The sequence below is a fragment of the Austrofundulus limnaeus genome, unplaced genomic scaffold, assembly GCF_001266775.1.
Source record: "Austrofundulus limnaeus strain Quisiro unplaced genomic scaffold, Austrofundulus_limnaeus-1.0 Scaffold58, whole genome shotgun sequence".
In the NCBI taxonomy this organism is placed as follows: domain Eukaryota; kingdom Metazoa; phylum Chordata; class Actinopteri; order Cyprinodontiformes; family Rivulidae; genus Austrofundulus; species Austrofundulus limnaeus.
The window spans coordinates 2,127,950-2,140,301 of NW_013952460.1; the positions used below are offsets into that span (position 1 = coordinate 2,127,950).

The 12,352-nt window shown below is 39.0% G+C and overlaps 1 protein-coding gene across 4 annotated transcripts in view; it reads right to left on the reverse strand.

The window, feature by feature from the left end:
* cntn3b (contactin 3b) overlaps window positions 1-12,352 on the reverse strand; it is a 147,668-nt gene that overhangs the window by 115,825 nt on the left and 19,491 nt on the right. The window contains exons 1-2 of one of the 4 annotated variants that reach the window (XM_014009481.1): window positions 11,404-11,418; window positions 11,005-11,060 (exon numbers count right to left, since the gene is read on the reverse strand). The exons of 2 other annotated variants lie outside the window; for them this stretch is intronic. The gene's annotated coding sequence lies outside the window, so the exon portion shown is untranslated. Of the gene's footprint in view, window positions 1-9,919; window positions 10,289-11,004; window positions 11,061-11,403; window positions 11,419-12,352 lie in introns of those variants that run through there. One more of the 4 variants, XM_014009482.1, reaches the window with a different exon arrangement.

The window sequence follows — 12,352 nt, forward strand, 5'->3', positions numbered from 1 at the left end:
GAAGAAGCTACATATAATTAAGTTGAAAAAGCTTTTATAAATTATATTCAAATTGCTTTATGAGATTTGTAAGATATACTCGCCCCTTTCACTTGGCTAAAAATTTGCTTTATCTCTCAGGAGCAGTAATTACATATAATTATTTGGTAATATGTTATTTCAGAGTATTTTGTTTTATTTTACAGGTGCAAAACTTAGCAGTTTAATACTATAATAAAGTCATTAAAATTTAACTCAGACAATTGACATTTTTTTCTGACTAAMAAAACTGACAAAACTGACAGCTTGTTTCTGAACTGCAAACTACAACTCTGAAATGGTCTTCTAATAATGCGTGGTACCAGTAGGTTATTTACTGTTCAAATCAATCATTAAAAGCATAGCATTAATTGAAAACATGCATATTGCCTGCTGCCTTTCATGCCAGTTTTAAACTAAGGCATACATTATGATCAAAAGAGACAAGGTTTTAGCCATTTTGGTCAATGCTGTGATAGCGCTGAGATAATATGTTAAGGGTGACTCACAGCTACTAGATTTACTTCAATATCTGTCAAACTTGTATTTATAGTTATTTTTATGTTGGCTAGACGTACGCAAAATTACCTCTCACCTTTTTCAGCTGCTAATAAATAATAATAATAATAATAATAAAAGAACTAGAAGTTTCCTTATGGAGAAAGGAGGGTTCTAAGAGTGCAGTTCAGAGGAACAGGACAGGAGGGGCTTTGCTTGAGCTCTGACCTACATCACAGCAAGTGGAAAATGATACGTCTCTTAGGATTAAGAATTGAACACAACCCCTTATCCTTACAACACAGCCCTGTTGTGTGGATTAACCTAGGGCTATCTTTAGAATTCTTGAATAAGACCTACATATTAACTGCTTCCTTGTGCCACTGACATGCACTGTATGGTTGGTTTGTTTTTGGTTTGATGTGAAATATATGTCTAGAAAATCTTATAGAGCTGTGTGACGCATGGTAAAATCTGCAACGAGGGGAAACCATGCCTTTGCTGGATCATGACCTTGTTTATAAAATTACATTTTTAAGAGAAACAGTAACATTTCTGATGTGTTTTGTCAGTTTGTGAAAACAACAAAAACAGTCATATTTTCTGACACTGAAACGTTTTGAATCTAGGTCTTAAGAGTGGAGGATTTGGAAATGCCCAATGATGATGTGAAACTGGGTGGGAACACTATGGGGAGCTACAGTTAAAGACCGTGTAAAGTAAATTTTAATATTTTCTTCATTAAACATTATAAATGCCACAATTGCATTGTTGTAAATGAGTAAGAAGTCTCACAACTGTAGATGCTTTAATTTTGGAGGTATAGCTCAATTTGTGTTTAAAGATATGTTTGTTTCAGGATTTTCTGGGCGTGCTTTAAAAGGCGGCTGCGTTTCGTCACGAGGTCACCTTAAACATAACCTCGGCTTAACCCCGCCCCCTACTGCTCCAGCAGTAAAAAAAAGCATTTTTCGCCTTGGCCTTTGCTGTTCACTTGCTAATCGCAGATAGCATCAGATAGCAATAGCATAGATATTTTGTTGTTGTTAGCTAGCTAAACAATTCCCATTTTACTCCAGATAGTTTTACTAACTACCTGGAGTAACAGTTGGGATTTTTGGACAGTCGTTTGGTGCTGGTTCATGAGGCTCTACCGACCACCTCCCTCCCGGACTCTCCTCCCGACATCACTGGCTCTCCTGCACCTGACGGTAGGATAATGCCTCACCCAATAACGTAGTAAGTTGCTSTTTGTGCTTATATTGTAAATATTCTTAGTGTTGGCTATTTAGTGCATGATTCGGKTTTCGGGGGATCCTCCGACTCGCGCACGTTAGACTCCTTGGTCCGTGTTTTAAGACGAGTCGGGTGGGTAGCGGGGGAAGAGAGGGCGCAGCAAGGCACTGAGTCCACAGCCCCGGGAAGCGACGTGGCTGGAGCGGAGAGGGCGCTGTAAAGCTCTCGGTCTTGACCGCGAGCCACCTTCACCCCCGAGCCCTTCCTTGCCGACCCAGAGCCAGTCGTGGCACACCGCTCGGAGGAAATGCGCCCGGCGAATGAGTAGGGCTGGAGAATTCTAATAGGCTGCCAGCCTTCGCAAACATCTCCTCCTCAGTACAGGACAAAGGACACAGTGATGCTCAGCATGTGGGAGTGGTTTCAGCGCCTCCAGCTGACACGCCCCCAGCGTTTTCAGAACAGAGCCAATGATGGTTTTTTTTCATTATTTTTGAGACTTAATTTTATAAAGGAAACAATGCTTTTAATCAGTCAAATTTAGATGGGTGATTAATAACACATATTTCTGTCCTGTGGCAAACTCAAAACACAAATTTAAATTTTACTTTACACGGTCTTTACGGGTTTTTATGTTTGCTTGAGTTGATGAGCTATAACAAAGCCAGACAGCAGAGTGGTGTTTGTGTTACTCTTTTTTATTATTTGTCAGAGTTTTGACACTAAACTGTGGCTGTGTCTCAATTCAAGCTGACATCGCCGCTTACGTCACGGCCCTGCGTCGTAGGCTGTCCTAATTCGTAGGCGTCACTCATGCGGCCGACAAAACACCAAAAACTTTGGCTGCATCTGAATATCGTACGCGGCTGATGGTGTCCCAGAATTCATTGCGCAGTCAATAAATGAAACAGGAAAACAAAGACGGTGGAGGTTGTTTTTTTTTAGGACAGTTTTGGAAATTTAGCTTGGACCAAAGAATGTAAGTTAGCTGAATAAAATTTTGTTGCAATGAGATGTTAAATAAAATGCAGTTACAAACTGAAGCTAAACCCAAATTATTAATGCGTTTTATTTATTTACTTGTAACGTTTTTCTATTAAAACTGAAATTTATTAAGTTATACCCTGAAAAAACAACTGAAGTGGTGTGACATAAAACATGGTGGCATGACGTCTCAGTGGTTAGCACCGACGCCTCACAGCAAGAAGGTCCTGGGTTCAATCCCCGTTTTGGACCTGGGGTCTTTCTCCTCATGCTTGCGTGGGTTTTCTCCGGGTACTCCGTTTTCCCCCACCCCTAAAAAAACATACAATAAGTTGCCTTCAGGCCCAGGGCCCCCTTGAAAAAGAGATCTGAGATCTCAACAGGACTTGCCTGGTTAAATTACGGTAAATAATAATAAAATAATGGTAACAAGGCAGTGCATGATCATGTAAACATACATTTTCTGAATACTAGACGTCTCAAATCAGTCGTTTATGCAGCCGACACAAGCGGCMTATGGCCCATGTAGACTGTGGCCAACGTCGGTTGCAACCCATGAATTGAGACACAGCCAGTATGTGCTGCACCATCTCTTGGGATAACAGAGACACATTTCTGTACATACTGTTGGCCCAAACAAACATGTACTTTCAATTTTGAATGTAATTGTTTTCATACTTGAGACCAAAGTGGCCATGCACAATGGTGTTACKGAAGTACAAAAATCAGAGCACCGAGAACTATAGTGGTTTCAACATTTTTTCTGTGTTATCAAGCAATTGGAATCATAGCAACCCTATGTAAACATTCAACTTCAGCATTGGGAAATCTCTGACGTTTTCAGAGATCCTTCACTTGTAACCACAATGGCCAATGTTRGCTTTCCCAGACAGTCCTGGTGCCAGTAATTATTCCTCATATTGTATAATTGCAGGCACAGCTAAATTCGGAGTGGATTTCCTGGTGTCTTTTAAAATTTAGTGTACTTTTTGCCACTCTAAAAACCCATCACATTGGATTACACGGTTTGAGATTCTACAGGGGAGAAAAAAAAGTAGGCTGCATGTTTTAGTTTAAGTGTAGTATTAACTGCCGTCCGCTTTCTGGATGATCCAACCTTGTCATCACAACTTTCAGTTCTACAGTTTTTAAACTCATGAAAAAGAAGAAAATATTAGGAAAAACTTTCTTAAAGATTACACAGTCCACGACACAGCATCCCTGCTGATATAGTGGATGTTGGTCCCTGAACACAGCTTCATTATGCAGACTGTAAAAGCTGACTAGACTTTGAGCATTTTGTATTCTTGTATTTTGAAAATCAAAAAGTGTCCAAAATAAGGACGGATATGCAGCGTGAACAGATTTCTTTTTAAAAGATTATTTTTTCTCAAAGTTCTTAAGTTCACACAGGCATACTTTTATTTTTCCTTTTTCTTTTTTTACTTGAAWACATGACATTTCTAACCTTCAAAAACCTGAACCAGTGTCAAACCTTTCAGAGCCAAAAACACCTAAAGCTTTTGCAAATCTGAGAGAAAAAGAACATGATATTCTGGACACAGAACGCTAAAAAAGAAAAGAAAAAAAAAACTCCTGCCCTCTGGGATTTGTCGCAATGAAGATACGGTGGCATCCACCCCCCCCCCCCCCCCAGCTTTCTCAGCTGAAATGATGAGCGAAAGATTGCTCTGCCAAATGTAATGAGGCATTGCACTTTCACCTCCACAGAAGCTAAACCTAATGGAAGTCATTGGCTAAACGCATTCCACAGTAAATGAGATGACTTCTTGGTTAGTGRGGCTGTTGTTTGGTGCATAATTGATAGGAGAGGTGGTTAAAGGCATCCATTYCCCCCCCTGAGGGCAGCATAATTGCAAAAGAATCTAATCAGGTAGGGAAGAAAGGAGACTTTTTATCAAAGGGTGCACACGCTCAAGGTCTGCATTCAGATCACATGCTGTACACAAGCAACACARACCGGAGGGATCTACGCATATCAGATCATGCAAGGGGAAAAAAAAACTCATTCTAGCCAAATTGAACACCAATAGCAGAATGGGTATGAATTCACTGCAGCATATGATGCATTCATTCCCATGTTGTTGTTGTCTTTATGGCTATCTGAGGCCATCTTCATCCAATCACTCAAGAGGAAAACCTGAGAGACAAGGAGCCGTAACGAGGGCTGGACACAATCTGAATACGCAGCTGCYCTGTAAACAAGGAATCCACAATCAGCTCCTACCTTTCTCATGAGCCAGGTGATCAACAAATAAATTCTAAATTATTGGTAATGCTTCTCAGATTGTGCCACAGCAAAATGCCCAACATAAAAAGAAGAACAAACCCATTTGTTTATTCAAGGTTTTGCAATCTTAGATCCTACTTTAAAGGGGACCTATTATGCAAAATTCACTTTTTAAAGGTTTTTTTTACTCAACTTTGGGTATGTACTTCTTAAAAAAACAGTCCTAGGACCAAAACAAATGCAACAGAGGCATATTTACTGTAAGTAAATTTATTTTTAATGTATATTAATGACAAGTTTTATACGTCCTACATTTTGTGATGTCACAAGCCGTACGACAACCCACCAGAACCTGTGTTCAGCCCCTTACCTAGCAACCCCCGGGTGAGGCCCCAACTCCTCAGTATAAAAAGCCGTCACGGTTGTTGTTRKGTAAYGTGCAGATCATTTCAYAACAAGCCTCCAATAGGGCAATGCGTAGAGTGTTGGACCAGAGAGTGGGAGACCAGGGTTCGACATGGGCACAAACAATTTAATAATTTATTTTTCTTCGTTATGAACACGTTTTCTCATGTACTTCTATTGTTTAGCTTTAACCTATTTGTTCGAATTTCTGAGGTATTTTGACCGCTGCTGCTCCCATTACCTGCCCTGGTAACAGCATGCAGAGTGAGCACAGAGCTCCGACACAGGAGGGGGAGGAGAAAAAAAAGAGCTGCGACCACGACTCTGCCTCTGGATCTGACGCATGGGTCTCATATGGTTGTACAACAGAGCTTCTGCTGTTATTAGCCATGCTAACATAAACGCTGGCTTTGGAGGGTGGAGTTAATGTCAACAGATTTTTGGAGGGCGTTACCAACAGAGCTCATTAACATAAACAGCTCTTCTGAACAGAAGTCAGAGCAGGCAGAACTAGAAAATGGGAAATTTTATTATCTGAGAATTATTTTGTGCATTAAATTGAATGAACATGGTCTGGATAGCCATACCATAAAAATTTCTAGGACCCATAATTGGTCTCCTTTAAGGTTATGTGGTGTAGTGGGTGTCAGAACAATCCATGTAATTGTGCCAAAAAACAAAGATTGAAATTTCCCATCAGACCATGAACTTTTGGTGAATGACATTCTCAAGAAAGTATCCTGAATGGCTCAAAAGTCTAGCAGAGTTGTCAATGTCTTCACTGCTCTCACTAGCATACATTTTAACATAATCAAAAAATTTGTGTGACAAATGTTCTTAAGATATTTCACATTATCACAGATGTTTATAGCCTATCTCAAATCCTTCTCAGTTTTGTTGTGGACATCTCAAACCAGTCTAAAGTGCTCTATGGTTGTATTTTGACACAAAAACTGTCTATKTATGAARTTCACTCTAATGATAATTAAACAAGAGTAYACACATTATGGCACAGACATAAGAAAGGTTACAGATGGATGAATAGAGGCGATACCTTGTCACAGCTGTCTTTTTGACAGGTGTATAAAAGCTGGTATAAATCTGCCTWTCTTCATTATTAAAGAGTACACCAGTAGACGGAATCATAAACGTGAGAGCAGCTGTCAAAGTACAACAATGTTCAAAGCCTAGAATAGATTGCAAACAWACAGAATTCAGTGAGAGTGCAACTGAAAATCTCTGTTTTTTGTTTTCTTTCAAATTTTTATGACCAACAAGTTTCCAATAGTCACAGTTCAGTAAAAATATTAACCAACTGGCTGTGTTTTCCAACCATAAAGGTCCTGTAAATTAAAAGTAACCCATTTTTATGTTCATCTACGTTGCATCCATGAAAAGGCTAGTCTGGTTATTTCTGTGGTCTACAGTCTTACACATCYAGCAGGCTCAGGACATGCCTGAGGTACCATGAACATCTAAACAAAGGGTCTCATACAAAAACATAACTTTTTGATTTTGGTTAATTTAACATTCTACCACCCTAACTAGAGTCCTTTCTGAGAAACACTGCTTTATGATCCTGAKAAACAATGTAAAACAGGCCWTTGTTYGACTAGCCATTAGCCTAGCCTGAGGAAAAACTCCCGCCTTTTTACCTATATGCTGGGTTTTTTAACTGATGTCACAGCTGATATGTATACATTATCAGCCATGACAGAACATCACCTAAAAATGGATTTTAATAAGTGTTACCCAGACAACCAACTGCATCGTATCAATCAATATTGCAGGCATGTGGTAAAAATGTATTTTAGTCTCAACTCTCTATTTTTAAGTCTCAACCAWGCAGCATAATTGCCTTAATCTAATCAGGAAGAGGGCTTTAATAAATGTGGTGACACTTTGGTAYTAAAAATAACTCAGAAGAGAGAAAAAAATAATGGTCACGTTTGTGACAAACTCATGATAAAAGCACATGTGAAGTAACAACTTGAACTTTCCCCCCTTTTTCATAATAATTATTGGTTTATAAAAAAAAGAAACACTTGTGAATGATGTTTGCTCCACTGTGGAAATTCATACAGTGTAAGAAACTAGCAAGAATTAAATACGGGTTAGTTGTGATATAGTGATCCCTTCTGTTGGCTGCAACTGGTTCTTAATATGTCCCTATGGGTCGTAGTAAAAGGTAAATGACCTGTAGGGTTTCATAGATTGGAGTACTCGTTGAAAAGGAACAACAAAGGAGTAATTGTTTGATATTGATTGGACCATAACTTTAACTCAGGGTCTTGTGTGAGTAAGTATTGTATCCTATGACACAAAATGCATTAACGTTTCAAATAAAGAGTGATTTCATGTTGCTGTCTCCAAAGCTTAGTCTCAGTAGCTGTTAGGTTAGGAATCATTAAAGATATTAGTATATTATTTCCTTCCTATGATGGTTTTTGCTCATTTTATTTTAAGCATTAGAGAAGTGAAAGCACTTCACATTACTGACACATAAAAAAACAATGCTGTTGGAGGTCAGGAAAAGCAACATGCAGCAATAACTAAAAGGAGCTCAGCTCTCTAAATTTCACTCACGTGAAAAGCATGACAGCACTCCTCAAAACGGGCTTTTTTACAAACAGAAAACAGTGACAAACTCTGGCTTTTTTTTTTGTTTTGTTTTGTTTGTTAAATCTGATTACAGCACTCTAGCTCTCAACATCTGGGCAGGATGCTRTACGGATATCCAGCTGTGCACTTCCACGCGAGAAATCACTGATTCCCAGGAAGACAGCAGGATGCCCCCAGTGACTCCGCTCAGTGTTAAACACGGGCACATCCCTCAGCTGATGCCAAACACGAGGACAGGGGAGTAAGTGCACCTTAAAGAGAGGAGAACTGCGATCCATTTCCCAGACCTTTTATCAGCCATGCACATCCTCAGACACCCCCCCATCCTAGATATGGCTGCAAAACACACGATGACTGCATGTCAGCAATGAAAAAGAAGGACACTTAAGTGAGCCTTGTGTATAATTTTCTGTGTGTGTGCGTGTGTGTATGTGTGTGTGTGTGTGAACTCACAAATGTACAGCATATTAGTGATATTTAATTAGATCCACCTACATAAACTTAATTCAGGTTTCTTTTTTAATATGTATATTTAAATTCGCGTTTAGTGATGCCATGCCAGTTTTCCTCTGACAGTTACTGTCTTTGAAGGCCTGCACCTCCTTTTCTTTGTGGGCTGCCAGAGAGAACCCACGGGCCAGATTTGGGAATTGACGTAAATGCAAGAAAAACAGTGCTGCTCAAAACAAATTGCAGAAAAGCTTTACTGGGTGCTGTAAAACCTAAATAATAACAATAATAATAATAATAATAATAATAATAATAATAAGCTGCGGAAATATGAAAAATGTTGTGCCACTCGTACAAATTATTGTAAATTGTAGAAAACCTGCTTTACCTAAAATAAAATACAGTAAATATGAATGTACATGCATACATACATATAATCTTGAAATGTAATGTAACAATTTGGATCAGAAACCAAACCATGGTCCAGCACTTGGGAATCCCTATGGACTACATATAATTTTCCCCTCTCTTAATCCATTCAATTCAGTTTCTGAGGAAGAGAAAAGAAACCTGCTGTAGAATGTAATTGCCTCTTTGGTTCAATCAAAAGGGCTTTTGAAAGCAAATGGTGCCACAGTCCAAACTCATCCCTGCACTGCCAGGATGGATATTGCTGCATTAGAKAATATAACTCACTGCATGGCTTTAAAATTATGTTTCACCTCTCATTTGGCTGCTGCTTGTTATTCTCAAAATATGTGCAAAGGGTCTATAAATAAACATGAATAGAGGGGAGAAAGATTGCAGTCCCTGCTGAATAGGAGAATACTTTGAAGATGCAGTCGGCTGCGTTTTTTTCCCCCTTTCACTGTTCCGTCCGTCTGGGTGGAAAGGGAAAAAAAATAGGTGGAATACTTGTGAGCAAATATTTGGTTTTCCCAGATTAACAGAGATGAGCTGTTAGAGTAATTGCTATGCCCTGTAAATTTACAYTATCATGACTTCACAGAAATTAATGGAGAAACAGGAGGATTCAGTTTAACAGTATTTTTTTTTTTTTTTTGTCTAAGGCTACATTTATTGAACCAAGTTTGTGTGTGTGAAGGAGGATGGTGCTGATGCTGAGTCTCTGTGTGACTGAGCAGAGCAGCACCATATGGACTTTGTCCTAGATGAAGGAAATGAGCCTCAACAGTGAAAAATCCCAGAAGGACCTTCCAAACCATTTGAAAAAAGAAAAAAAATAACGCAATCATCAGCACCACGCATGTGTGACAGCGACCGGCACGCGCACTCAAACCAAAAATGTACATCCAAACATGATGGAAACATGCATTATCAATTTTCCCTTTTGTTAACTGATGTTATTTTGCTTCACGTTAAGTTGCTACGCCATGAAAAGTGAACTTAGCACAAATGCAACGCTGAAAGACATGCAGTGAAGATCCTACTTACTGGTCCTAAGGTGCAGATTTTTTTCCTCTTCATTAACCTGCTTCATTAATAAGTCCAGTATCCGTTAGGTGCGTTGTTTTACACACATTTTTTTTAATCTAACTGCAACTCTTGTCCTCTCCGAAGCCAAAGGGAAAAACAGCAGGTGCTCTTTGCTCCAGCAGCGGCTGCGCTCTGTCCTTAATTCTCCTCCCTCGGTGTTTGATAGTCACCTCTGCCTCGTTTAATCCAACAATCAAAAGTGCATTTGCAGATTTGCAGTCTGGTTTTGGCGGTGGGGTGGGGGTCGGCTGATGCGCTAAGTGTGCACGAGCCCGGGGGTGTTCCTCGAGATCGCTCCGTCGTGCTTCTGGACAAACAAGATGCTGCCTGGAAGCGGAGAGGACAGTGGTGCCACTGAGCGGATACACTCACATTGCGCGCATCCCCGGGCTCTCTGCTCTCTCTTACTATGTGAGCAGGAAGAAGCGCCCACTGGTGACGCGTGGAAACACACACACACACACACACACACACACACACACACACACACACACACACACACACACACACACACNCACACACACACACACACACACACACACACACACAGAGTAATGCGCCACCAGCCTACGGGCACCTGTCATTCCACAGAGTGAGAACTCATCTCATCCCGGGATAAATTTATTGGGCACACAGTATGATAAAATTCCTAAAAGTAGCAGAGWAAAAAAATTTGAGCTGCTTGATTATAAACACACTCACGACAGAAAAAAAAAAAAAACTAGAGGAAAATGAAAAGAAACAACAATCATAGTGTAAAAAGGGGAATTATACTGTAATATAATTAAGCATTTGGACAACACAAAGTGAGACTACACTGGTGTAATTTTGTTGCATTTTGTTGTGTGGGACATAAGCAGAAATTGTCTTGGGGAGGGGGGCTTTTTTCACCACTCACCACCATAACTCTTCTAACATGGGTTCATATTTTATCACTTGCCACCAAAATAGTAGAAGGAGCTATATTTGTTCTMGAGTCTTTGTGTTTGACATGTTATCAAAATATCTTGTAAACCAATGAAAGAAATTTAATGAAAACTTACCATTGGATATACTTCAAATGATTCCCAATTCAGCATAATAATGGCAGTTAATTGACCTTTGCAAAAACAAAAATGGCAATAAATCAATAACTTTTGCAAAAATTGAGTTCATTTTGATACAGTAGAGTTACAATGATGATAAAAAAGATATTTATGTTTTATTGCTGTCAGAGTCAATAATTAGAAATATAAATTGTCTTTTACAAACGTTTTAGATAAAATAAAATTTTCAATGTCTGACTGAAGTGAGAGTTCTACAAAGTAAAGACAAACAAATAAAAGAATAAGAACTATTTTAATTTAACTCAAAGTAAAAATATTAGGGAAAAGTACAAGTCAGTGTCATGTTTTTAGCTGCTCCTTCTGTTTCTGCTCTCCTGTCACTCATGCTCAGCTCACCTGCTCATTCCTCACCCCCTCATTCAGTGCCTCTGTAATCAGCCTCATCTGCTTCACCTGTTTTCTTCCCTATTTAAGCTCCATGCTCACACTCTCTCATTGCCAGATTACTGAACGGTTCGCCCAGTAGACGGCCAGTGCTTTATCCATGTACATGCCTGATCTCTCATTTTTGACCAACGGCCCGCCTCTCGACCTTCGCCTCCTGCCTGTTCCCTGCCTGATTCTGACTAGTGATGGTGCGATGAAGCTTCATGATGCTTTGAAACTTTCCATCCAACTGGTCGACACATGAGTTGAATCATAGTCATGCATCATTTGCTCTACTGCACCATCAAGTGGACAATAAGTGTGAACTAGTTTATAATGACGTGACTTGTTTAAGTTGAATAAAGAAAAATGCATGTGTGTGTTTGTGATGTCCATAAATAAACTCTAAATTTGATATGAATATTATTTTAATCTCTCTTGATCATAGAMTCATCATTGATCATTTGATAGAATGAAAAAAGGAAAGTGAATGGAGAAAAACGGAAACAGTATTGATGTGAATGTGCCTGTGTGGTTTTGAGATGGTGCTGATGATATTAGAGACACATTTTTATTAGTTAGTTCTTAAAAACAACTTTTTAAAGCATAAATTCATTCATTTTTATTTAAAAACAGAACAAATACTATACACAACAAATAATATGTCAGAAATAAAATTAAAGGCAGCAGAAAAGAAAAAAATCTTAATAAATCTTATTAACTTATCTAGTGTACTATGATCCAGATAGTTTCTCTTTTTTCTACATGAGGTGTTGTATCCAAGTTCTTTTAAACACAACAGACACCTCACCTTCTAAGACACCAGAAATTAGATAAAACAAATCAGAACTCACGATCCACTATATGTGTTGAGTTTTTATTTATATTTTGGTAGTTATTATCAGCAATGTTTTAATAC